The 21,988-nt window shown below is 46.6% G+C and overlaps 18 non-coding genes and 1 pseudogene across 18 annotated transcripts; all 19 read right to left on the reverse strand.

Annotated features, from left to right (window-relative positions):
• Positions 1-11,911: 11,911 nt before the first annotated feature.
• LOC123413840 lies at positions 11,912-12,030 on the reverse strand. The gene has a single exon (XR_006613952.1). It is a non-coding gene; the product is annotated as a 5S ribosomal RNA (ribosomal RNA).
• Positions 12,031-12,363: 333 nt separating this feature from the next.
• On the reverse strand, positions 12,364-12,482 carry LOC123414804. The gene has a single exon (XR_006614724.1). It is a non-coding gene; the product is annotated as a 5S ribosomal RNA (ribosomal RNA).
• A 559-nt stretch (positions 12,483-13,041) lies between these two features.
• LOC123414923 lies at positions 13,042-13,160 on the reverse strand. The gene has a single exon (XR_006614835.1). It is a non-coding gene; the product is annotated as a 5S ribosomal RNA (ribosomal RNA).
• Positions 13,161-13,493: 333 nt separating this feature from the next.
• On the reverse strand, positions 13,494-13,612 carry LOC123414001. The gene has a single exon (XR_006614096.1). It is a non-coding gene; the product is annotated as a 5S ribosomal RNA (ribosomal RNA).
• A 333-nt stretch (positions 13,613-13,945) lies between these two features.
• Positions 13,946-14,064, reverse strand: LOC123414112. The gene has a single exon (XR_006614192.1). It is a non-coding gene; the product is annotated as a 5S ribosomal RNA (ribosomal RNA).
• Positions 14,065-14,805: 741 nt separating this feature from the next.
• On the reverse strand, positions 14,806-14,924 carry LOC123414046. The gene has a single exon (XR_006614134.1). It is a non-coding gene; the product is annotated as a 5S ribosomal RNA (ribosomal RNA).
• Positions 14,925-15,258: 334 nt separating this feature from the next.
• LOC123413799 lies at positions 15,259-15,377 on the reverse strand. The gene has a single exon (XR_006613913.1). It is a non-coding gene; the product is annotated as a 5S ribosomal RNA (ribosomal RNA).
• Positions 15,378-15,712: 335 nt separating this feature from the next.
• Positions 15,713-15,831, reverse strand: LOC123413994. The gene has a single exon (XR_006614089.1). It is a non-coding gene; the product is annotated as a 5S ribosomal RNA (ribosomal RNA).
• A 741-nt stretch (positions 15,832-16,572) lies between these two features.
• Positions 16,573-16,691, reverse strand: LOC123414720. The gene has a single exon (XR_006614644.1). It is a non-coding gene; the product is annotated as a 5S ribosomal RNA (ribosomal RNA).
• A 334-nt stretch (positions 16,692-17,025) lies between these two features.
• Positions 17,026-17,144, reverse strand: LOC123413800. Its single transcript, XR_006613914.1, has one exon. It is a non-coding gene; the product is annotated as a 5S ribosomal RNA (ribosomal RNA).
• A 944-nt stretch (positions 17,145-18,088) lies between these two features.
• LOC123414659 lies at positions 18,089-18,207 on the reverse strand. Its single transcript, XR_006614588.1, has one exon. It is a non-coding gene; the product is annotated as a 5S ribosomal RNA (ribosomal RNA).
• A 333-nt stretch (positions 18,208-18,540) lies between these two features.
• LOC123414925 lies at positions 18,541-18,659 on the reverse strand. The gene has a single exon (XR_006614837.1). It is a non-coding gene; the product is annotated as a 5S ribosomal RNA (ribosomal RNA).
• Positions 18,660-18,992: 333 nt separating this feature from the next.
• On the reverse strand, positions 18,993-19,114 carry LOC123414276 (annotated as a pseudogene).
• A 309-nt stretch (positions 19,115-19,423) lies between these two features.
• LOC123414778 lies at positions 19,424-19,542 on the reverse strand. Its single transcript, XR_006614700.1, has one exon. It is a non-coding gene; the product is annotated as a 5S ribosomal RNA (ribosomal RNA).
• A 334-nt stretch (positions 19,543-19,876) lies between these two features.
• LOC123413858 lies at positions 19,877-19,995 on the reverse strand. The gene has a single exon (XR_006613968.1). It is a non-coding gene; the product is annotated as a 5S ribosomal RNA (ribosomal RNA).
• A 333-nt stretch (positions 19,996-20,328) lies between these two features.
• Positions 20,329-20,447, reverse strand: LOC123414988. Its single transcript, XR_006614896.1, has one exon. It is a non-coding gene; the product is annotated as a 5S ribosomal RNA (ribosomal RNA).
• A 332-nt stretch (positions 20,448-20,779) lies between these two features.
• On the reverse strand, positions 20,780-20,898 carry LOC123413893. The gene has a single exon (XR_006614001.1). It is a non-coding gene; the product is annotated as a 5S ribosomal RNA (ribosomal RNA).
• Positions 20,899-21,231: 333 nt separating this feature from the next.
• LOC123414019 lies at positions 21,232-21,350 on the reverse strand. Its single transcript, XR_006614112.1, has one exon. It is a non-coding gene; the product is annotated as a 5S ribosomal RNA (ribosomal RNA).
• A 332-nt stretch (positions 21,351-21,682) lies between these two features.
• On the reverse strand, positions 21,683-21,801 carry LOC123414961. The gene has a single exon (XR_006614870.1). It is a non-coding gene; the product is annotated as a 5S ribosomal RNA (ribosomal RNA).
• Between the last annotated feature and the right edge of the window lie 187 nt (positions 21,802-21,988).

A 21,988-nucleotide genomic window follows, 5' to 3' on the forward strand; every position in this document is an offset into this window, starting at 1 on the left:
ACGACTGCCACCGTCGGCTCCGCTTCGGCCGAGCTTGAGCTCGAGCTCCCTCGGCTCCCCCCTTCCCATCTAGCTACCCCAGAGGTACCCCAGGACACCACACCTCCTCCCTCGAGATCCTCCAAGCCCTCCTCCTTGCTGCTGCTGCCGGGGACAGTGGAATCATCTGCCGCAGATACGCGCCGGCTCCCCTATGGTAGCCCCTCCGCGGGTGCTGTTTAGGGGAATGGAGGCGGCGCACCCTCCTGAACTCACCGGCGCTCTTGCCTGAGCAGGGGGTGGGCCGAGGCGCGGCGCCCACGCGGCCCCTTACCCTGCTGCTCTCCCGTGCTGGCTGGAGGTTAGGGACGGAGCTGACCGGCGGGACCCGCCATCAGTGAGAGGAGCCTCGGGCCCGCGCGGTTAAGTGGAGGCGGGTTCCCTGGAACCGTCTCCCTCGGGTCGAAGGCGCACTCCAGCAAATACGCCTCCCGCGTGGCGCTTCGCTGGTGGCCCGAGCCACTGGGCCGGCCTGGAGGCCTACCAAGCGCCAGTGCGCAGGATATCCCCAAAGCTAAGCTTTTCTTTTTCAGATTTTCTTCAACTTCAAAAATCTCTATCAAATTCATACTAACTCCAAATCTGTTGATTCAAACTCTTGCAGGATCCTAAAATCAAGCTCTATCCGAATATGTGCCTTGCACATTTTTCCAAGAAACCTTTCTATGGTATTATTATTCAAATGCGGATTTGAATATATTTAGCCCGCCTTTGTAAAATCCTATAGGGTTCATTTCAACTCCAAATGGAGTGATTCAAATTTCCAGAACCTTCTTAAATCATTTCCTAATTTTAGAGCCTTGGTCAACATTTTTATCGAACTTCATTCTGTTGCTTATAATAAATAGCTTCCTATTGCTATTTATTCCACATTAGAAAATTCCTAGTATATTCATACCAACTCCAAATCCAGTGAAACCACTTCCTAAATGTTTCTAAAAACAGAAAGATTTCTGTTGCCTTATTCAATGGCCACCTATTGCTCCTTTCACCTATTCAAAAATCCTTGATGATTCAAATATCCTATATCAAGCTTCAGGTATTTTTCTTATGACCAGAGAGGTCCAAGAAAAATATAACTTCTATTTATAAAACACTTTTATTCTGCTGGATATATGGCTTACTATAGTTGTTTCCGACGATAGTTGACGATACACGGAGTATTCGGGGACGGAGCGGAAGACCTCGAAGACCCCGAGGACTTACGTGAGCAAGGCAAGCAACCCTTTTGCCATGACTTAAGTATATAAAATGATGCATGCTAGAATAGCAATTATTTTTCCGTTGCATGTGATCACGATGTCGGTTCATCATTGATGTGATGGTACCGAAGGCTTCTTCGAAGCACTTGCATTGATAGTAATGTTATTCACATGGCTCATCGGAGCACTAACATGATGAGCTGACCTTACCATCTACGAGGATCATGCTACTGTCATGTTGACTAGTAAAGTAGTTCATTGCATCGAGCTTAACCCTACCCCGTGAGGGTCATGTTAATATCATGTAGACAAGTAATGTTAAGGCATATTATCTCAAGCATAATGAGGAGTTAAATAAAGAGTTTATGAAAACCCCGTCGGGTGCCACTAATGCCCAAGGGTGAGGATGAGTTGGTGATCACTTTTGGTGAAGTGATGCACCGGTGATTTTGGTGTGAGTATGGTTTCGGAAATGGATTAGACTTATGATGTGTCGACCGTCCCAACCTTACCAGTACGACCACGATACCCCTTTATGGGATGGGGCTTTGTTGATTACTCTGGTCGGTGCTAGCAAAGAGCCACATTACTAGTGGCGGGAGTGATCGGTGTCACTCTCGTGATGGGGTCGTGCCAGGTAGGACGACTATGCCATTTTATGAGTTCCAGGCACACCGCAGGTCCCTGGATGGTTGTTACAGTCCAAGAGTCGGTGCTCGTAAGACGTACAACATGTAGGCTGGCTACCAATCGAGTGGACCTCTTTGTCTAGTATCGTCAGGGGAAAGATGATGATCGGGTACTTACCTCGGGTATATGTGATATAGCGCGAGTCGTGGATGACACGGAAGTTTCCCGTTTCTCGTGGGTCCAGCGTACTACCTCTGCGGAGTGTAAACTATTCGAATAGCCGTGTCCACGGTCAAGGACAGTTGGGTGGTGCTGCTTAAACTACGTCCAGTGTTTCCGCATAAACCAAGTGTGTGTGTGTGGTGTTAAAAAGGTGTTGTTATGATCATGACAATAATATGACCAAGTTCGGTGAATTGGCATGTAGGGTAAACCTGGATGGTTTAGCCCTCATTAATACATTGAGGTTATGAAAAGTCCGATGACTTTGCATATAGGGTGAACCCGGTGTGTTCAACCCTTGTCAGATATGTCGATATCTGTAACCTGTTTTTCAAAAGTAACTCTTTAACCTGATGCATATACATGATCATTCCACCCAGTTGAGTTATGCTAAAGATGCATGATACTGTTATCCTTCAGTTTCCTTGTTCGTATCATGGGCTGTTTGCGATTTCATTCAAAGTACTCATTGGCTTGCCACTGGTTATTTCATTGACCAGGTGTAAAAGACAGGATATGGTGAGGATTAACTCGGTGACGTTCTTGCAATCTAGGATGCTTCCCAGTCAGAATGCATGTAGGTTAAGGCTGATGGCATGGGTTCACGCTTTCAACCAATAATTCCGCTATTGGTCTAGTTTTGTGCTTTGGCCTTTGAGGCCCTATGTATGTAAGGCTCGACCGAAGAGGTCATTTATTGTATCAAACGGTATGTATGGATGTAAGACTCTATTGTTCAGTATCTGTGTTCAGTGAGCATTGATCCTTGGGATCACTGGGCACGGTGATCTCGACTTACCAGTTGGGTCCCCCACAGAGCTGGTATCAGATCCATCCTGACTATAGGAAATCCTTAGTTAGCATGGACGTTAGTTAGGATAAAAACTGCTTTCAGGATCCTTCAAAATACTTACAAAACTTACATATTTCCTCAACTCTCCTAAAATTTCAAAGAAATTGAAGGTTATGCTCTAGCCTTCCACTCTTATTTTCTTGACACTCCTCGTCTACTTTTTCAAAACTTGCTAATGGTCGCTAGAACCTTATGCCCTTCTGACCACGGGATAAATTGAAATCCTCGTGGGCAGCCCGGAAGGAAGTAACCTTTCCACGCAAACACCTGTGCTGAAGGACAGAGAAGACAACTCTACGACCAGACGGCACCAATAGTAGTACCTCTGAGAGGAACGAGGACATCGAGGCTTAGAAGATGGTGAAACCCTGGGCACTGTTCCAGAGTGATGCCACTTTCGCCCACAATAATCTAGACATAATATATGCAAACCTTGATCTGCATCACTAATAGAGCGACCGTGTCAGTTATAAATAATTGTGTCGACCACCACCGGTGGATGAGAATCTTGCCATTTCGTCCGCCTCACCTTAGTGAGCAGGAAAACGGTTCTCTTCATCCCCCGCTCTAGGTGTCAATATCGCAATTAGTATGATTGACAGATCAGAACTCTATCATGTCATGCAAATATCGGTGCATGAAGGTGTCCACCTGAGACTCTCGAAGCCTCAGCAGACAAGAAGGCGTTGACAAGGTCATGAAGACAACAGAAGAACCTGTAAGTGACGGCTATGAAGAACCACCTTCGTCAACAACTTCCGAGACGAGAAGACAACCAGAGTTCCGTACAACTCATGCGAATTGCTTCAGCAAGCGACAACAAGAGGCGTGACAACACCATGAGAAGGTCCAGAAGACTTAGCGGACTCCTCTCCGGAACAAGAAGCAAGCACGACTGTCGAGTCCCTGAACCTAGGATAGGATGATTCGTGAATCCCCTATGCGAAGTCGAGTCCGTGAAATGGTTCGGATGGACCATGTTGTGTGTTGCTTGTTTTTGTTGTTTGTGCTTTGATATAAGTCGCACTTTTGCTTAGGCAACAAACATGCGGTTATATCACTTGTCTTATTTTGATGTTCAAAATAATTTTTGCACTTGTTTGAGTTGATTTTTTTTCAACGCTTGTTTGATTGCGCTAAAACCCTTAGACACTCCCCTCTGTGCTCTCTCTCTTTCTCTCACCTCTCTCGACAACTGAAGACAGCAAGACAAGACGCACCAAGGATCCACTTCGAAGGACGACTGACGTTGAAGACGCTGACTGTGCTACGCTTAACCACACGCAACCCGTAGGAGTGTGTTTTTCCCTCGAGATTGGAAAACCGCACTAGACCAGACTAACATCCACAAGCCTTTCCGGCTCAAATTTTCTAGTCACGTGTCTAGTACACGGACTTGCGAGAACTCGTGTAGGTCCCCGATAAACCCCGCTAACCACCGGGTTCCTTGTGGAACAAGTGATCACCGTGAACAAGTATCCTTCCATCTCAAGATAGCACTGTAACCTTGATGCCATAAGAGGACCAATCTCCGATATGAGAGCATTAGACTAAGATTGTTGCGATGATAATAGTTGTCTTGAGGATATACCTAGACTACTTTGGTGGATCGTGAGACCCTTATAAAGGTAGGTGTATTTGGTGGAACGAGTTGGTACAGTAGTATAACTTGCATAATCTGGAGTAAGATTGGATTTAGTAGGATGATTATGATCGTGAACATTATTCTTGGTGGTATACATGACTTTAGCTAGTAGTTGGGATGATTTGATGCGTTTGCCAAGATAACTTGGAGTATCAAGTAGACTTCTTATTGCATTGAGTCTTGGATTTAAATAGGTAATCTTAATAGAGTATTGAGGATGATAAAGACCACATGGTTCGGAGTAAATTGGATTTAGCTCGTTAATCTCGATTATGATACCATGTTTCTCGGTGGATATAGAGTACGTATACTTGGAGTTGTCAAATAGATTTACAACCTATGTAGTTGGCCTTGGAGATTAGATGGCCATGTTTATTAAAGTTGGTGGATATACTATGACGTAATTCTTGCAGTAATATGTGAGTTATGAGGACTCTAAGAGGCTATGTAGAACCTCGTCAATGTTGGATTTGTAAGAGTGATAGGTCTAGTCATGATTGATCAGATTGATGGATCACTTGATCGGATTCATAGGAAGGAAACAAAATATTGGATTGGTCTACTACGTGTTTCCTTGATATAGTGGTGTAATACCCTGTCCATTGGATGACTTAGGTGGACAATTGGATTTGTTGTGCCTCAGATTCAATCGTGGTAGCTGTATGTCTCCCCAAGGTCCTTGCATAGTAATGCATGTACAGTTGGGGCTCCTCCATGCTTGTAAGTGTTTGGGTTTAGTTCTTCCCTCAACCCGGAGTTGACTAGCTTGAGCGGTGTGGAGTTGACCCACGTAGGATGGTATCCTTGATGAGATGAGGTGATGTTGTCTCAAGTTAGCGGTCGAACTATTGGCATCTAAGGAATGTGCTTAGAGATAAGATGATAACTGTTCGCCCACATCCTAAATTCCTTGAGACCCTAAACCTTCGCTGAGCCACAAGATGGACGGACTACGACCATAGAAGACGACTCTAAGTCGTTGAAATGTGGCCAGTACCCGCCCATAGCAAGTCCCGTTCTCCTCACCCGACTTTTGAGCACTGTGCTTATGTCGTGTTTGGGAAGGAAGGGTGTCATCCTTACTGATGACATACTTACTCATCCAGTAAGAGGAAGAACACCTTAGCCGTGTCTGGTCGAACCCAGGAACGCCGATTGTTATGCCCTCGAAGGTACCGTGATATCTCGAGAAGGTGGACTTCTCGAAGCAGTCCCAAGACGACGGAAGACTATCCTACGCAAGTCAAGACGAAGAACCACCGCGACGAGGAAGCCACGACAACGACGATGAAGCAGCAGAAGTCAACCACCGACCGCGCACCGACTACATCAACGACGTCAAGAAGCCTCGACGATTCAAGATGACGAAGCCTTGGACAAGCGACAGAATCAGACGACCTCTCCTTGGTCCAAATCAAGGACGAGAGTACTAGTGAGTTGTGGTGGAAACCTGCTAAAGGTGATTCCCGCTTGCCGAGTCGCGAACCTTGGGAATGGATGACTGGTCTATACTCTTGGGTAGCCAGCTTATCCAGAAACCCTCGCAACCCCCAAGATGGCAGGACCTGTTCGGGACCCGAGCCTCCGAGCTTAGACTCATAGGTGAGACCCAGCCCGGACCATTTCACGAGAAGCCTACAATGACTAATTGCAACCATAGCTTCACTGCTGAAAGGAAGTCAAGGACTTCCCCGTAAAAAGGAAGCCATGCGAAGACTTTGGTAGTGCGTTCTAACACGAGACATCTTGATGTCACTAACCGGCATGCAAAACCCCAGGACCAAATCCTAGACACACCATCTTGCCATGTATTCTCACTTTGGAATACACTCGCACGCCAGAACATTGCACAGACTTAGCTTACCAAGCCCTTGACCTCGGTCAAGCCTAACTTATTGCCAGATCCCGCTCACGATCAGTCATGGACGTGTGGACAATCGAAGTTGTATCATCAAGCACCTCAAGACTACGACAACAACATGGGGACATGAAGACTACCTCCAACTCAAGATTCTGTATCTCACCAACCCCTAGCACAGGAATCTCGGGGACGAGATTCTCTTAAGGGGGTAAGGTCTGTCACATCCCAGTTCTTGGCTTTCCTGACTAACTAACTTATTTCAAAATTTGGGACCAATTAAAATTTTTGTGAATACTTGTGATGCTTGAAGTGACTGTTGTTTGCCTTGCTTGTTTGCATGATTGAGTTTGATACCTAACAGATCCTGTCACTCTCCTAATCACCTCCATACTCCATGAGCCTAATGATCATGCCATGTGTTTAGAGCAAATAACTATTTTTACCAAATATTATTCTCACCAAAAAGCTTTTCTTTGAATTAAGCTTTCAAACCCCTGAAATGAGGTTTGTAACACAAGTCCTCAGATTAGGGAATTTCTTTTGCACCAATACTTTTATTTAAAACCTATTATCAAAATGTATTCCAAAAATCATCATATTATTATTTTAAAAGTTATTTTATTTAAAAGTCTTTCTGTGAGGCCAGAAATGGTCTCCTATGAAGGAAAGTTATTTTATTGCTTTCAAAATATTTAAGAAAATTTAGGGAAACTCAGTGGATATATTTATTCCATATATATATGAGTTTCAACACATGGTCATGTTCAAAATATTGGGCAAACTCCTCCAAAACCATTCCTGCCTATTTCAATCTTTTGGAATATTTCTATAAGAAATATTCTCAATAAATTCCAGTAAAATTCTAGCATGTCATCTATGATATTATTGATGATCTTGCCAAGTTTCATTTCAATCCAAGTTGATTTGGCTCCCCTAATCACTCTAAAACCCTATCTGTCCAGAATCAAATTTGAGCAACTCTACATTGTGAAGTATCTCCAATGGTGATCCAATTTGGTGGACATGTTCCACTACTCCAATGAGGCATCCACACCAAGTGGTACACCAATAAGAATGGAGGAACTTGTCCTAAAACCCTCAAAACTCTTTCTGTTGATTTCTGACTTTGACAAACTTTACATTATAAAGTTTGTCCAATTGACCTCAAACTTTTTGTGCAAGCCTAAATGCTCAAATAATGCCCCTACACCAAATATTGGATTTGTGGGAATTTATTTGAATAGGGTTCTAAGCAGAAACCCATTTCTGCCCCTTTCTAGGGTTTTTCAAGTCTACATTGGAAAACTTATCCAGCAAATCCCAAATTTGGTGTGCAACCCTATTTTCATCTATTATTTGATCCTGTTAAGTTTCATAGCCATTGGAATCCATCTGGTAGCCTAACCACAGATCAAACACCTTGTGTGCACTCACTAATTTGGCTTGTTTTGCCCCTTCTACTTTTACCCTTGAGCTCAACTTTCTACCACAGCCTCACATAGTCACATTTTACCTCCAGTAACTTTCCCATGGCCACTGGTCAATTATTGGAGAAGGTTCCTTTGTAACTTTCTCTCATTTTCACCCTTGGCAGCACTGTTTTACCTCTCTTTCCATTCTTCTGCTTAAGCTATCACCCCCACTTCTTTCCAGAGCCTCTCTAGTGTCTCAATGCACCATTTCAAATCAATTGATGGCATGCTCATGTAGGAAAAATGAGCAGCACCTCTTCAAGTTCATTTTGGCTGAAATGTGGCTTTGTACAACAAGTAGTAGCTATCCTCCTTTGTTTGATCTGAAACTTCGCAGTCTGGTAGTCCTTCCATGCTTAGCACTGCCAGACATAATTTCCCTCCAAGGATCCCCACCTAAGACCCACTTTTATCACCTCCAAGTTTGCTGTTAGAAACTTTACGGCAGTGAAGAGCCATTCAAATCAACTTCACTAGCCTCCAAACTTCAGAGTTCTCTTCCTGATAGCATGCCCCACCTCCCAGACATGATTGACTGGTCTTTGCAAACCTGTGGGCGTGGGTGGCTGTGGTGACCACCACCCTGGCGTGCAAACCGGGTGCTCTGTACCTAGTTTCGCCCCTCCCGACCGTTTCTTGGCGAGGCAGGTTGCCCCAGCATGTCCCTGAGCATCCCCTTGACCGTTCAAGCCATCTCCATCCATTAGCTACCCTCCAAACCCTTCTGGCATGCCTGTCTACCCTGTGCTCTTAGAGTTCCAGAGAGCTCCTGAGATCTCTCCTCTTCCCCCTCTCCATATGGCTTCCCCCGAGCGCCCAGAGCCTCAGATCCTCTCCCCCGAGTCCATTCTCCCACCTAGCCACCCTCGGAGCCACCCCACTCCTCCTTTTCCCCTCTCAGTCGTCGGGGCGCCCTCCCCACGACTGCCACCGTCGGCTCCGCTTCGGCCGAGCTTGAGCTCGAGCTCCCTCGGCTCCCCCCTTCCCATCTAGCTACCCCAGAGGTACCCCAGGACACCACACCTCCTCCCTCGAGACCCTCCAAGCCCTCCTCCTCGCTGCTGCTGCCGGGGACAGTGGAATCATCGGCCGCAGATACACGCCGGCTCCCCTATGGTAGCCCCTCCGCGGGTGCTGTTTAGGGGAATGGAGGCGGCGCACCCTCCTGAACTCGCCGACGCTCTTGCCTGAGCAGGGGGTGGGCCGAGGCACGGCGCCCACGCGGCCCCTTCCCCTGCTGCTCTCCCGTGCTGGCTGGAGGTTAGGGACGGAGCTGACCGGCGGGACCCGCCGTCAGTGAGAGGAGCCTCGGGCTCGCGCGGTTAAGTGGAGGCGGGTTCCCTGGAACCGTCTCCCTCGGGTCGAAGGCGCACTCCAGCAAATACGCCTCCCGCGTGGCGCTTCGCTGGTGGCCCGAGCCACTGGGCCGGCCTGGAGGCCTACCAAGCGCCAGTGCGCAGGATATCCCCAAAGCTAAGCTTTTCTTTTTCAGATTTGCTTCAACTTCAAAAATCTCTATCAAATTCATACTAACTCCAAATCTGTTGATTCAAACTCTTGCAGGATCCTAAAATCAAGCTCTATCCGAATATGTGCCTTGCACATTTTTCCAAGAAACCTTTTTGTGGTATTATTATTCAAATGCGGATTTGAATATATTTAGCCCGGCTTTGTAAAATCCTGTAGGGTTCATTTCAACTCCAAATGGAGTGATTCAAATTTCCAGAACCTTCTTAAATCAGTTCCTAATTTTAGAGCATTGGTCAACATTTTTATCGAACTTCATTCTGTTGCTTATAATAAATAGCTTCCTATTGCTATTTATTCCACATTAGAAAATTCCTAGTATATTCATACCAACTCCAAATCCAGTGAAACCACTTCCTAAATGTTTCTAAAATAATTCTATGTTAAATGGGTGCCTCCACTCATTTTTAACAGAAAGATTTCTGTTGGCTTATTCAATGGCCACCTATTGCTCCTTTCACCTATTCAAAAATCCTTGATGATTCAAATATCCTATATCAAGCTTCAGGTATTTTTCTTATGACCAGAGAGGTCCAAGAAAAATATAACTTCTATTTATAAAACACTTTTATTCTGCTGGATATATGGCTCACTATAGTTGTTTCCGACGATAGTTGACGATACATGGAGTATTCGGGGACGGAGCGGAAGACCTCGAAGACCCCGAGGACTTACGTGAGCAACGCAACCAACCCTTTTGCCATGACTTAAGTATATAAAATGATGCATGCTAGAATAGCAATTATTTTTCCGTTGCATGTGATCACGATGTCGGTTCATCATTGATGTGATGGTACCGAAGGCTTCTTCGAAGCACTTGCATTGATAGTAATGTTATTCACATGGCTCATCGGAGCACAAACATGATGAGCGGACCTTACCATCTACGAGGATCATGCTACTGTCATGTTGACTAGTAAAGTAGTTCATTGCATCGAGCTTGACCCTACCCCGTGAGGGTCATGTTAATATCATGTAGACAAGTAATGTTAAGGCATATTATCTCAATCATAATGATGAGTTAAATAAAGAGTTTATGAAAACCCAGTCGGGTGCCACTAATGCCCAAGGGTGAGGATGAGTTGGTGATCACTTTTGGTGAAGTGATGCACCGGTGATTTTGGTGTGAGTATGGTTTCGGAAATGGATTAGACTTATGATGTGTCGACCGTCCCAACCTTACCAGTACGACCACGATACCCCTTTATGGGACGGGGCTTTGTTGATTACTCTGGTCGGTGCTAGCAAAGAGCCACATTACTAGTGGCGGGAGTGATCGGTGTCACTCTCGTGATGGGGTCGTGCCAGGTAGGACGACTATGCCATTATTATGAGTTCCAGGCACACCGTTGGTCCCTGCATGGTTGTTACAGTCCAGAGTCGGTGCTCGTAAGACGTACAACATGTAGGCTGGCTACCAATCGAGTGGACCTCTTTGTCTAGTATCGTCAGGGGAAAGATGATGATCGGGTACTTACCTCGGGTATATGTGATATAGCGCGAGTCGTGGATGACACGGAAGTTTCCCGTTTCTCGTGGGTCCAGCGTACTACCTCTGCGGAGTGTAAACTATTCGAATAGCCGTGTCCACGGTCAAGGACAGTTGGGTGGTGCTGCTTAAACTACGTCCAGTGTTTCCGCATAAACCAAGTGTGTGTGTGTGGTGTTAAAAAGGTGTTGTTATGATCATGACAATAATATGACCAAGTTCGGTGAATTGGCATGTAGGGTAAACCTGGATGGTTTAGCCCTCATTAATACATTGAGGTTATGACAAGTCCGATGACTTTGCATATAGGGTGAACCCGGTGTGTTCAACCCTTGTCAGATATGTCGATATCTGTAACCTGTTCTTCAAAAGTAATTCTGTAACCTGATGCATATACATGATCATTCCACCCAGTTGAGTTACACTAAAGATGCATGATACTGTTATCCTTCACTTTCCTTGTTCGTATCATGGGCTGTTTGCGAGTACATTCAAAGTACTCATTGGCTTGCCACTGGTTATTTCATTGACCAGGTGTGAAAGACAGGATATGGTGAGGATTAACTCGGTGACGTTCTTGCGAGCTAGGATGCTTCCCAGTCAGAATGCCTGTAGGTTAAGGCTGATGGCATGGGTTCACGCTTTCAACCAATAATTCCGCTATTGGTCTAGTTTGGTGCTTTGTCCTTTGAGGCCCTATGTATGTAAGACTCGACCGAAGAGGTCATTTATTGTATGAAACAGTATGTATGGATGTAAGACTCTATTATTCAGTATCTGTGTTCAGTGAGCATTAATCCTTGGGATCACTGGGCACGATGATCTCGACTTACCAGTTGGGGTCCCCACAAAAACATATCACAAACGTCAGAAATAAGAAAACCAGTAAACGTCAAAAATAAGAAAACGAGGTCATATAGATCACGCTCCCGCGTCATCCTTGTCACGTTGTGCAAAAATATTTAAAAAGGGGGATGCAACACTAGGACTTCCCAGGAGGTCACCCATCCTAGTACTACTCTCGCCCAAGCACGCTTAACTTCGGAGTTTTGATGGGATCCGTTGCTTTAGTGCTGGTATCATCACATTCGACATGCAACTATCTATTTGTTCCTTATGCTTGCCCCTCCCGTGTCCATTGCCACATTTGCCTCCACAACGGAGACGAGTTTAACACAAGAATTTCACCGCTCCATCTCTACCCCGAGAACACGAGCACCGCCACGACCTTTGTGACTTTTCCCACCGCGCTTGACACCCAACGACGCCGCCCCTAGACACGTCAACAATGAGACGCAAGCTAAAACATATCACAAACGTCAGAAATAAGAAAACTAGTAAACGTCAAAAATAAGAAAACGAGGTCATATAGATCACGCTCCCGCGTCATCCTTGTCACGTTGTGCAAAAATATTTAAAAAGGGGGATGCAACACTAGGACTTCCCAAGAGGTCACCCATCCTAGTACTACTCTCGCCCAAGCACGCTTAACTTCGGAGTTTTGATGGGATCCGGTGCTTTAGTGCTGGTATCATCACATCCGACATGCAACTATCTATTTGTTCCTTATGCTTGCCCCTCCCGTGTCCATTGCCACATTTGCCTCGACAACGGAGACGAGTTTAACACAAGAATTTCACCGCTCCATCTCTACCCCGAGAACACGAGCACCGCCACGACCTTTGTGACTTTTCCCACCGCGCTTGACACCCAACGACGCCGCCCCTAGACACGTCAACAATGAGACGCAAGCTAAAACATATCACAAACGTCAGAAATAAGAAAACTAGTAAACGTCAAAAATAAGAAAACGAGGTCATATAGATCACGCTCCCGCGTCATCCTTGTCACGTTGTGCAAAAATATTTAAACAGTATGTATGGATGTAAGACTCTATTATTCAGTATCTGTGTTCAGTGAGCATTAATCCTTGGGATCACTGGGCACGATGATCTCGACTTACCAGTTGGGGTCCCCACAAAAACATATCACAAACGTCAGAAATAAGAAAACCAGTAAACGTCAAAAATAAGAAAACGAGGTCATATAGATCACGCTCCCGCGTCATCCTTGTCACGTTGTGCAAAAATATTTAAAAAGGGGGATGCAACACTAGGACTTCCCAGGAGGTCACCCATCCTAGTACTACTCTCGCCCAAGCACGCTTAACTTCGGAGTTTTGATGGGATCCGGTGCTTTAGTGCTGGTATCATCACATTCGACATGCAACTATCTATTTGTTCCTTATGCTTGCCCCTCCCGTGTCCATTGCCACATTTGCCTCGACAACGGAGACGAGTTTAACACAAGAATTTCACCGCTCCATCTCTACCCCGAGAACACGAGCACCGCCACGACCTTTGTGACTTTTCCCACCACGCTTGACACCCAACGACGCCGCCCCTAGACACGTCAACAATGAGACGCAAGCTAAAACATATCACAAACGTCAGAAATAAGAAAACTAGTAAACGTCAAAAATAAGAAAACGAGGTCATATAGATCACGCTCCCGCGTCATCCTTGTCACGTTGTGCAAAAATATTTAAAAAGGGGGATGCAACACTAGGACTTCCCAGGAGGTCACCCATCCTAGTACTACTCTCGCCCAAGCACGCTTAACTTCGGAGTTTTGATGGGATCCAATGCTTTAGTGCTGGTATCATCATATCCGACATGTAACTATCTATTTGTTCCTTATGCTTGCCCCTCCCGTGTCCATTGCCACATTTGCCTCGACAACGGAGACGAGTTTAACACAAGAATTTCACCGCTCCATCTCTACCCCGAGAACACGAGCACCGCCACGACCTTTGTGACTTTTCCCACCGCGCTTGACACCCAACGACGCCGCCCCTAGACACGTCAACAATGAGACGCAAGCTAAAACATATCACAAACGTCAGAAATAAGAAAACTAGTAAACGTCAAAAATAAGAAAACGAGGTCATATAGATCACGCTCCCGCGTCATCCTTGTCACGTTGTGCAAAAATATTTAAAAAGGGGGATCCATCATGAGGACTTCCTAGGAGGTCACCCATCCTAGTACTACTCTCGCCCAAGCACGCTTAACTTCGGAGTTCTAATGGGATCTGGTGCTTTAGTGTTGGTATGATCGTATCCGACATGCAACTATCTATTTGTTCCTTATGCTTGCCCCTTCCGTGTCCATTGCAACATTTGCCTCTTCAACGGAGACGAGTTTAACACCAGAATTTCACCGCTCCCTCTCTACCCCGACAACACGAGCACCGCCACGACCTCTGTGACTTTTCCCACCGCGCTTGACACCCAACGGCGCCGCCCCTAAGACACGTCAACAATGAGACTCAAGCTAAAACCTATCACAAACGTCAGAAATAAGAAAACTAGTAAACGTCAAAAATAAGAAAACGAGGTCATATAGATCACGCTCCCGCGTCATCCTTGTCACGTGGCGCAAAAATATTTAAAAAGGGGAATGCAACATGAGGACTTCCCAGGAGGTCACCCATCCTAGTACTACTAGTTCTGATGGGATCCAGCACATCCCACATTCAACTATCTATTTGTTCCTTATGCTTGCCCCTCCCGTGTCCATTGCCACATTTGCCTCGACAACGGAGACGAGTTTAACACAAGAATTTCACCGCTTCCTCTCTACCCCGACAACACGAGGACCGACACGACCTCTGTGACTTTTCCCACCGCGCTTGACACCCAACGACGCCGCCCCTAGACACGCCAACAATCAGACGCAAGTTAAAACATATCACAAACGTCAGAAATAAGAAAACAAGTAAACGTCAAAAATAAGAAAACGAGGTCATATAGATCACGCTCCCGCGTCATCCTTGTCACGTTGTGCAAAAATATTTAAAAAGGGGAATGCAACACGAGGACTTCCCAGGAGGTCACCCATCCTAGTACTACTCTCGCCAAAGCACGCTTAACTTCGGAGTTCTGATGGGATCCGGTGCTTCAGTGCTGGTATCATCGCATCCGACATGCAACTACCTATTTGTTCCTTATGCTTGCCCCTCCCGTGTCCATTGCCACATTTGCCTCGACAACGGAGACGAGTTTAACACAAGAATTTCACCGCTCCATCTCTACCCCGACAACACGAGCACCGCCACGACCTTTGTGACTTTTCCCACCGCGCTTGACACCCAACGACGCCGCCCCTAGACACGTCAACAATGAGACGCAAGCTAAAACATATCACAAACGTCAGAAATAATAAAACCAGTAAACGTCAAAAATAAGAAAACGAGGTCATATAGATCACGCTCCCGCGTCATCCTTGTCACGTGGCGCAAAAATATTTTAAAAAGGGGAATGCAACACGAGGACTTCCCAAGAGGTCACCCATCCTTGTACTACTCTCGCCCAAGCACGCTTAACTTCGGAATTCTGATGGGATCCGATGCTTTAGTGTTGGTATAATCGCATCCGACATGCAACTATCTATTTGTTCCTTATCCTTGCCCCTCCCGTGTCCATTGCCACATTTGCCTTGACAACGGAGACAAAGTTTAACACAAGAATTTCACCGCTCCCTCTCTACCCCGACAACACGAGCACCGCCACGACCTCTGTGACTTTTTCCACCGCGCTTGACACACAACGGCGCCGCCCCTAAGACACGTCAACAATGAGACGCAAGCTAAAACATATCACAAACGTCAGAAATAAGAAAACTAGTAAACGTCAAAAATAAGAAAACGAGGTCATATAGATCACGCTCCCGCGTCATCCTTGTCACGTTGTGCAAAAATATTTAAAAAGGGGGATCCATCATGAGGACTTCCTAGGAGGTCACCCATCCTAGTACTACTCTCGCCCAAGCACGCTTAACTTCGGAGTTCTAATGGGATCCGGTGCTTTAGTGTTGGTATGATCGTATCCGACATGCAACTATCTATTTGTTCCTTATGCTTGCCCCTTCCGTGTCCATTGCAACATTTGCCTCTTCAACGGAGACGAGTTTAACACCAGAATTTCACCGCTCCCTCTCTACCCCGACAACACGAGCACCGCCACGACCTCTGTGACTTTTCCCACCGCGCTTGACACCCAACGGCGCCGCCCCTAAGACACGTCAACAATGAGACGCAAGCTAAAACCTATCACAAACGTCAGAAATAAGAAAACTAGTAAACGTCAAAAATAAGAAAACGAGGTCATATAGATCACGCTCCCGCGTCATCCTTGTCACGTGGCGCAAAAATATTTAAAAAGGGGAATGCAACATGAGGACTTCCCAGGAGGTCACCCATCCTAGTACTACAAGTTCTGATGGGATCCAGCACATCCCACATTCAACTATCTATTTGTTCCTTATGCTTGCCCCTCCCGTGTCCATTGCCACATTTGCCTCGACAACGGAGACGAGTTTAACACAAGAATTTCACCGCTCCCTCTCTACCCCGACAACACGAGGACCGCCACGACCTCTGTGACTTTTCCCACCGCGCTTGACACCCAACGACGCCGCCCCTAGACACGCTAACAATCAGACGCAAGTTAAAACATATCACAAACGTCAGAAATAAGAAAACAAGTAAACGTCAAAAATAAGAAAACGAGGTCATATAGATCACGCTCCCGCGTCATCCTTGTCACGTGGCGCAAAAATATTTAGAAAGGGGAATGCAACACGAGGACTTCCCAGGAGGTCACCCATCCTAGTACTACTCTCGCCAAAGCATGCTTAACTTCGGAGTTCTGATGGGATCCGGTGCTTCAGTGCTGGTATCATCGCATCCGACATGCAACTACCTATTTTTTCCTTATGCTTGCCCCTCCCGTGTCCATTGCCACATTTGCCTCGACAACGGAGACGAGTTTAACACAAGAATTTCACCGCTCCATCTCTACCCCGACAACACGAGCACCGCCACGACCTTTGTGACTTTTCCCACCGCGCTTGACACCCAACGACGCCGCCCCTAGACACGTCAACAATGAGACGCAAGCTAAAACATATCACAAACGTCAGAAATAATAAAACCAGTAAACGTCAAAAATAAGAAAACGAGGTCATATAGATCACGCTCCCGCGTCATCCTTGTCACGTGGCGCAAAAATATTTTAAAAAGGGGAATGCAACACGAGGACTTCCCAAGAGGTCACCCATCCTTGTACTACTCTCGCCCAAGCACGCTTAACTTCGGAATTCTGATGGGATCCGATGCTTTAGTGTTGGTATAATCGCATCCGACATGCAACTATCTATTTGTTCCTTATCCTTGCCCCTCCCGTGTCCATTGCCACATTTGCCTCGACAACGGAGACAAAGTTTAACACAAGAATTACACCGCTCCCTCTCTACCCCGACAACACGAGCACCGCCACGACCTCTGTGACTTTTCCCACCGCGCTTGACACACAACGGCGCCGCCCCTAAGACACGTCAACAATGAGACGCAAGCTAAAACATATCACAAACGTCAGAAATAAGAAAACTAGTAAACGTCAAAAATAAGAAAACGAGGTCATATAGATCACGCCCCCGCGTCATCCTTGTCACGTGGCGCAAAAATATTTAAAAAGGGGAATGCAACATGAGGACTTCCCAGGAGGTCACCCATCCTAGTACTACTCGTTCTGATGGGATCCGGCGCATCCCACATTCAACTATCTATTTGTTCCTTATGCTTGCCCCTCCCGTGTCCATTGCCACATTTGCCTCGACAACGGAGACAAGTTTAACACAAGAATTTCACCGCTCCCTCTCTACCCCGACAACACGAGGACCGCCACGACCTCTGTGACTTTTCCCACCGCGCTTGACACCCAACGACTCGTTCTGATGGGATCCGGCGCATCCCACATTCAACTATCTATTTGTTCCTTATGCTTGCCCCTCCCGTGTCCATTGCCACATTTGCCTCGACAACGGAGACAAGTTTAACACAAGAATTTCACCGCTCCCTCTCTACCCCGACAACACGAGGACCGCCACGACCTCTGTGACTTTTCCCACCGCGCTTGACACCCAACGACGCCGCCCCTAGACACGCCAACAGTGACACGCAAGTTAAAACATATCACAAACGTCAGAAATAAGAAAACTAGTAAACGTCAGAAATAAGAAAAGGAGGTCATATAGATCACGCTCCCGCGTCATCCTTGTCACGTGGCGCAAAAATATTTATAAAGGGGAATGCAACACGAGGACTTCCCAGGAGGTCACCCATCCTAGTACTACTCTCGCCCATGCATGCTTAACTTCGGAGTTCTGATGGGATCCGGTGCTTTAGTGCTCGTATGATCGCATCCAACATGCAACTATCTATTTGTTCCTTATGCTTGCCCCTCCTGTGTCCATTGCCACATTTGCCTCGACAACGGAGACGAGTTTAACACAAGAATTTCACCACTCCTTCTCTACCCCGACAACACGAGCACCGCCACGACCTCTGTGACTTTTCCCACCGCGCTTGACACCCAACGACGCCGCCCCTAGACACGTCAACAATGAGACGCAAGATAAAACATATCACAAACGTCAGAAATAATAAAACTAGTAAACGTCAAAAATAAGAAATCGAGGTCATATAGATCACGCTCCCGCGTCATCCTTGTCACGTGGCGCAAAAATATTTAAAAAGGGGAATGCAACACAAGGACTTCCCACGAGGTCACCCATCCTAGTACTACTCTCGCCCAAGCACGCTTAACTTCGGAGTTCTGATGGGATCCAGTGCTTTAGTGCTGGTATGATCACATCCGACATGCAACTATCTATTTGTTCCTTATGCTTGCCCCTCCCGTGTCCATTAACACATTTGCCTCGACAACGGAGACGAGTTTAACACAAGAATTTCACCGCTCCCTCTCTACCCTGACAACACGAGGACCGCCACGACCTCTGTGACTTTTCCCACCGCGTTTGACACCCAACGACGCCGCCCCTGGACACGTCAACAATGAGACTCAAGCTAAAACATATCACAAACGTTAGAAATAAGAAAACTAGTAAACGTCAAAAATAAGAAAACGAGGTCATATAAATCACGCTCCCCCGTCATCCTTGTCACGTGGCGCAAAAATATTTAAAAAGGGGAATGCAACATGAGGAATTCCCAGGAGGTCACCCATCCTAGTACTACTCTCGCCCAAGCATGCTTAACTTCGGAGTTCTGATGGGATCTGGCGCATCCCACATTCAACTATCTATTTGTTCCTTATGCTTGCCCCTCCCATATCCATTGCCACATTTGCCTCGCAACGAAGATGAGTTTAACACAAGAATTTCACCGCTCCCTCTCTACCCCGACAACACGAGGACCGCCACGACCTCTGTGACTTTTCCCACCGCGGTTGACACCCAACGACGCCGCCCCTAGACACGCCAACAATGAGACGCAAGCTAAAACATATCACAAACGTCAGAAATAAGAAAACTAGTAAACGTCAAAAATAAGAAAACGAGGTCATATAGATCACGCTCCCGCGTCATCCTTGTCACGTGGCGCAAAAATATTTAAAAAGGGGAATGCAACACGAGGACTTCTGAGGAGGTCACCCATCCTAGTACTACTCTCGCCCAAGCACGCTTAACTTCGGAGTTTTGATGGGATCCGGTGCTTTAGTGCTGGTATGATAGCATCCGACATGCAACTATCTATTTGTTCCTTATGCTTGCCCCTCCCGTGTCCATTGCCACATTTGCCTCGACAACGGAGACGAGTTTAACACAAGAATTTCACCGCTCCCTCTCTACCCCGACAACACGAGCACCGCCACGACCTCTGTGACTTTTCCCACCGCGCTTGACACCCAACGGCGCCGCCCCTAAGACACGTCAACAATGAGACGCAAGCTAAAACCTACCACAAACATCAGAAATAAGAAAACTAGTAAACGTCAAAAATAAGAAAATGAGGTCATATAGATCACGCTCCCACGTCATCCTTGTCACGTGGCGCAAAAATATTTAAAAAGGGGAATGCAACACGAGGACTTCCCAGGAGGTCACCCATCCTAGTACTACTCTCCCCCAAGCACGCTGAACTTCAAAGTTCTGATGGGATCCGGTGCTTTAGTGCTGGTATGATCACATCCAGCATTCAACTATCTATTTGTTCCTTATGCTTTCCCCTCCCGTGTCCATTGCCACATTTGCCTCGACAACGGAGACGAGTTTAACACAAGAATTTCACCGCTCCCTCTCTAACCCGGCAACACGAGCACCGCCACGACCTTTGTGACTTTTCCCACCGCGCTTGACACCCAACGACACCGCCCCTACACACGTCAACAATGAGACGCAAGCTAAAACATATCACAAACGTCAAAAATAGGAAAACTAGTAAACGTCAAAAATAAGAAAACGAGGTCATATAGATCACGCTCCCGCGTCATCCTTGTCACGTGGCGCAAAAATATTTAAAAAGGGGAATGCAACACGAGGACTTCCCAGGAGGTCAGCCATCCTAGTACAACTCTCGCCCAAGCATGCTTAACTTCGGAGTTCTGATGGGATCCGGTGCTTTAGTGGTGGTATGATCGCATCCGACATGCAACTATCTATTTGTTCCTTATGCTTGCCCCTCCCGTGTCCATTGCCACATTTGCCTCGACAACGGAGACGAGTTTAACACAAAAATTTCACCGCTCCCTCTCTACCCCGACAACACGAGCACCGCCACGACCTCTGTGACTTTTCCAACCGCGCTTGTCACCCAACGACGCCGCCCCTAGACACGTCAACAATGAGACGCAAGCTAAACATATCACAAACGTTAGAAATAAGAAAACTAGTAAACGTCAAAAATAAGAAAACGAGGTCATATAGATCACGCTCCCGCGTCATCCTTGTCACGTGGCGCAAAAATATTTAAAAAGGGGAATGCAACAGGAGGACTTCCCAGGCGGTCACCCATCCTAGTACTACTCTCGCCCAAGCACGCTTAACTTCGGAGCGCTGATGGGATCCGATGCTTTAGTGCTGGTATGATCGCATCTGACATGCAACTCTCTATTTGTTCCTTATGCTTGCCCCTCCCATATCCATTGCCACATTTGCCTCGGCAAAGGAGACGAGTTTAACACAAGAATTTCACCGCTCCCTCTCTACCCCGACAACACGAGCACCGCCACGACCTCAGTGACTTTTCCCACCGCGCTTGACACCCAACGACGCCGCCCCTAGACACGTCAACAATGAGACGCAAGCTAAAACATATCACAAATGTCAGAAATAAGAAAACTAGTAAACGTCAAAAATAAGAAAACGAGGTCATATAGATCACGCTCCCGCGTCATCCTTGTCACGTGGCGCAAAAATATTTAAAAAGGGCAATGCAACACGAGGACTTCTCAGGAGGTCACCCATCCTAATACTACTCTCGCCCAAGCACGCTTACCTTCGAAGTTCCGATGGGATCTGATGCTTTAGTGCTGGTATGATTGCATCCGACATGCAACTATCTATTTGTTCCTTATGCTTGCCCTCCGGTGTCCATTGCCACATTTGCATCGACAACGGAGACGAGTTTAACACAAGAATTTCACCGCTCCCTCTCTACCCCGACAACACGAGCACCGCCACGACCTTTGTGACTTTTCCCACCGCGTTTGACACCCAATGACGCCACCCCTAGACACGTCAACAATGAGATGCAAGCTAAAACATATCACAAACGTCAAAAATAGGAAAACTAGTAAACGTCAAAAATAAGAAAACGAGGTCATATAGATCACGCTCCCACGTCATCCTTGTCATGTGGCGCAAAAATATTTAAAAAGGGGAATGCAACACGAGGACTTCCCAGGAGGTCAGCCATCCTAGTACAACTCTCGCCCAAGCACGCTTAACTTCGGAGTTCTGATGGGATCCGGTGCTTTAGTGCTGGTATGATCGCATCCGACATGCAACTATCTATTTGTTCCTTATGCTCGCCCCTCCCGTGTCCATTGCCACATTTGCCTCGACAACGGAGACGAGTTTAACACAAGAATTTCACTGCTCCCTATCTACCCCGACAACACGAGCACCGCCACAACCTCTGTGACTTTTCCAACCGCGCTTGTCACCCAACGACGCCGCCCCTAG

This window comes from Hordeum vulgare, chromosome 7H (assembly GCF_904849725.1).
Source record: "Hordeum vulgare subsp. vulgare chromosome 7H, MorexV3_pseudomolecules_assembly, whole genome shotgun sequence".
NCBI classification, from domain to species: domain Eukaryota; kingdom Viridiplantae; phylum Streptophyta; class Magnoliopsida; order Poales; family Poaceae; genus Hordeum; species Hordeum vulgare.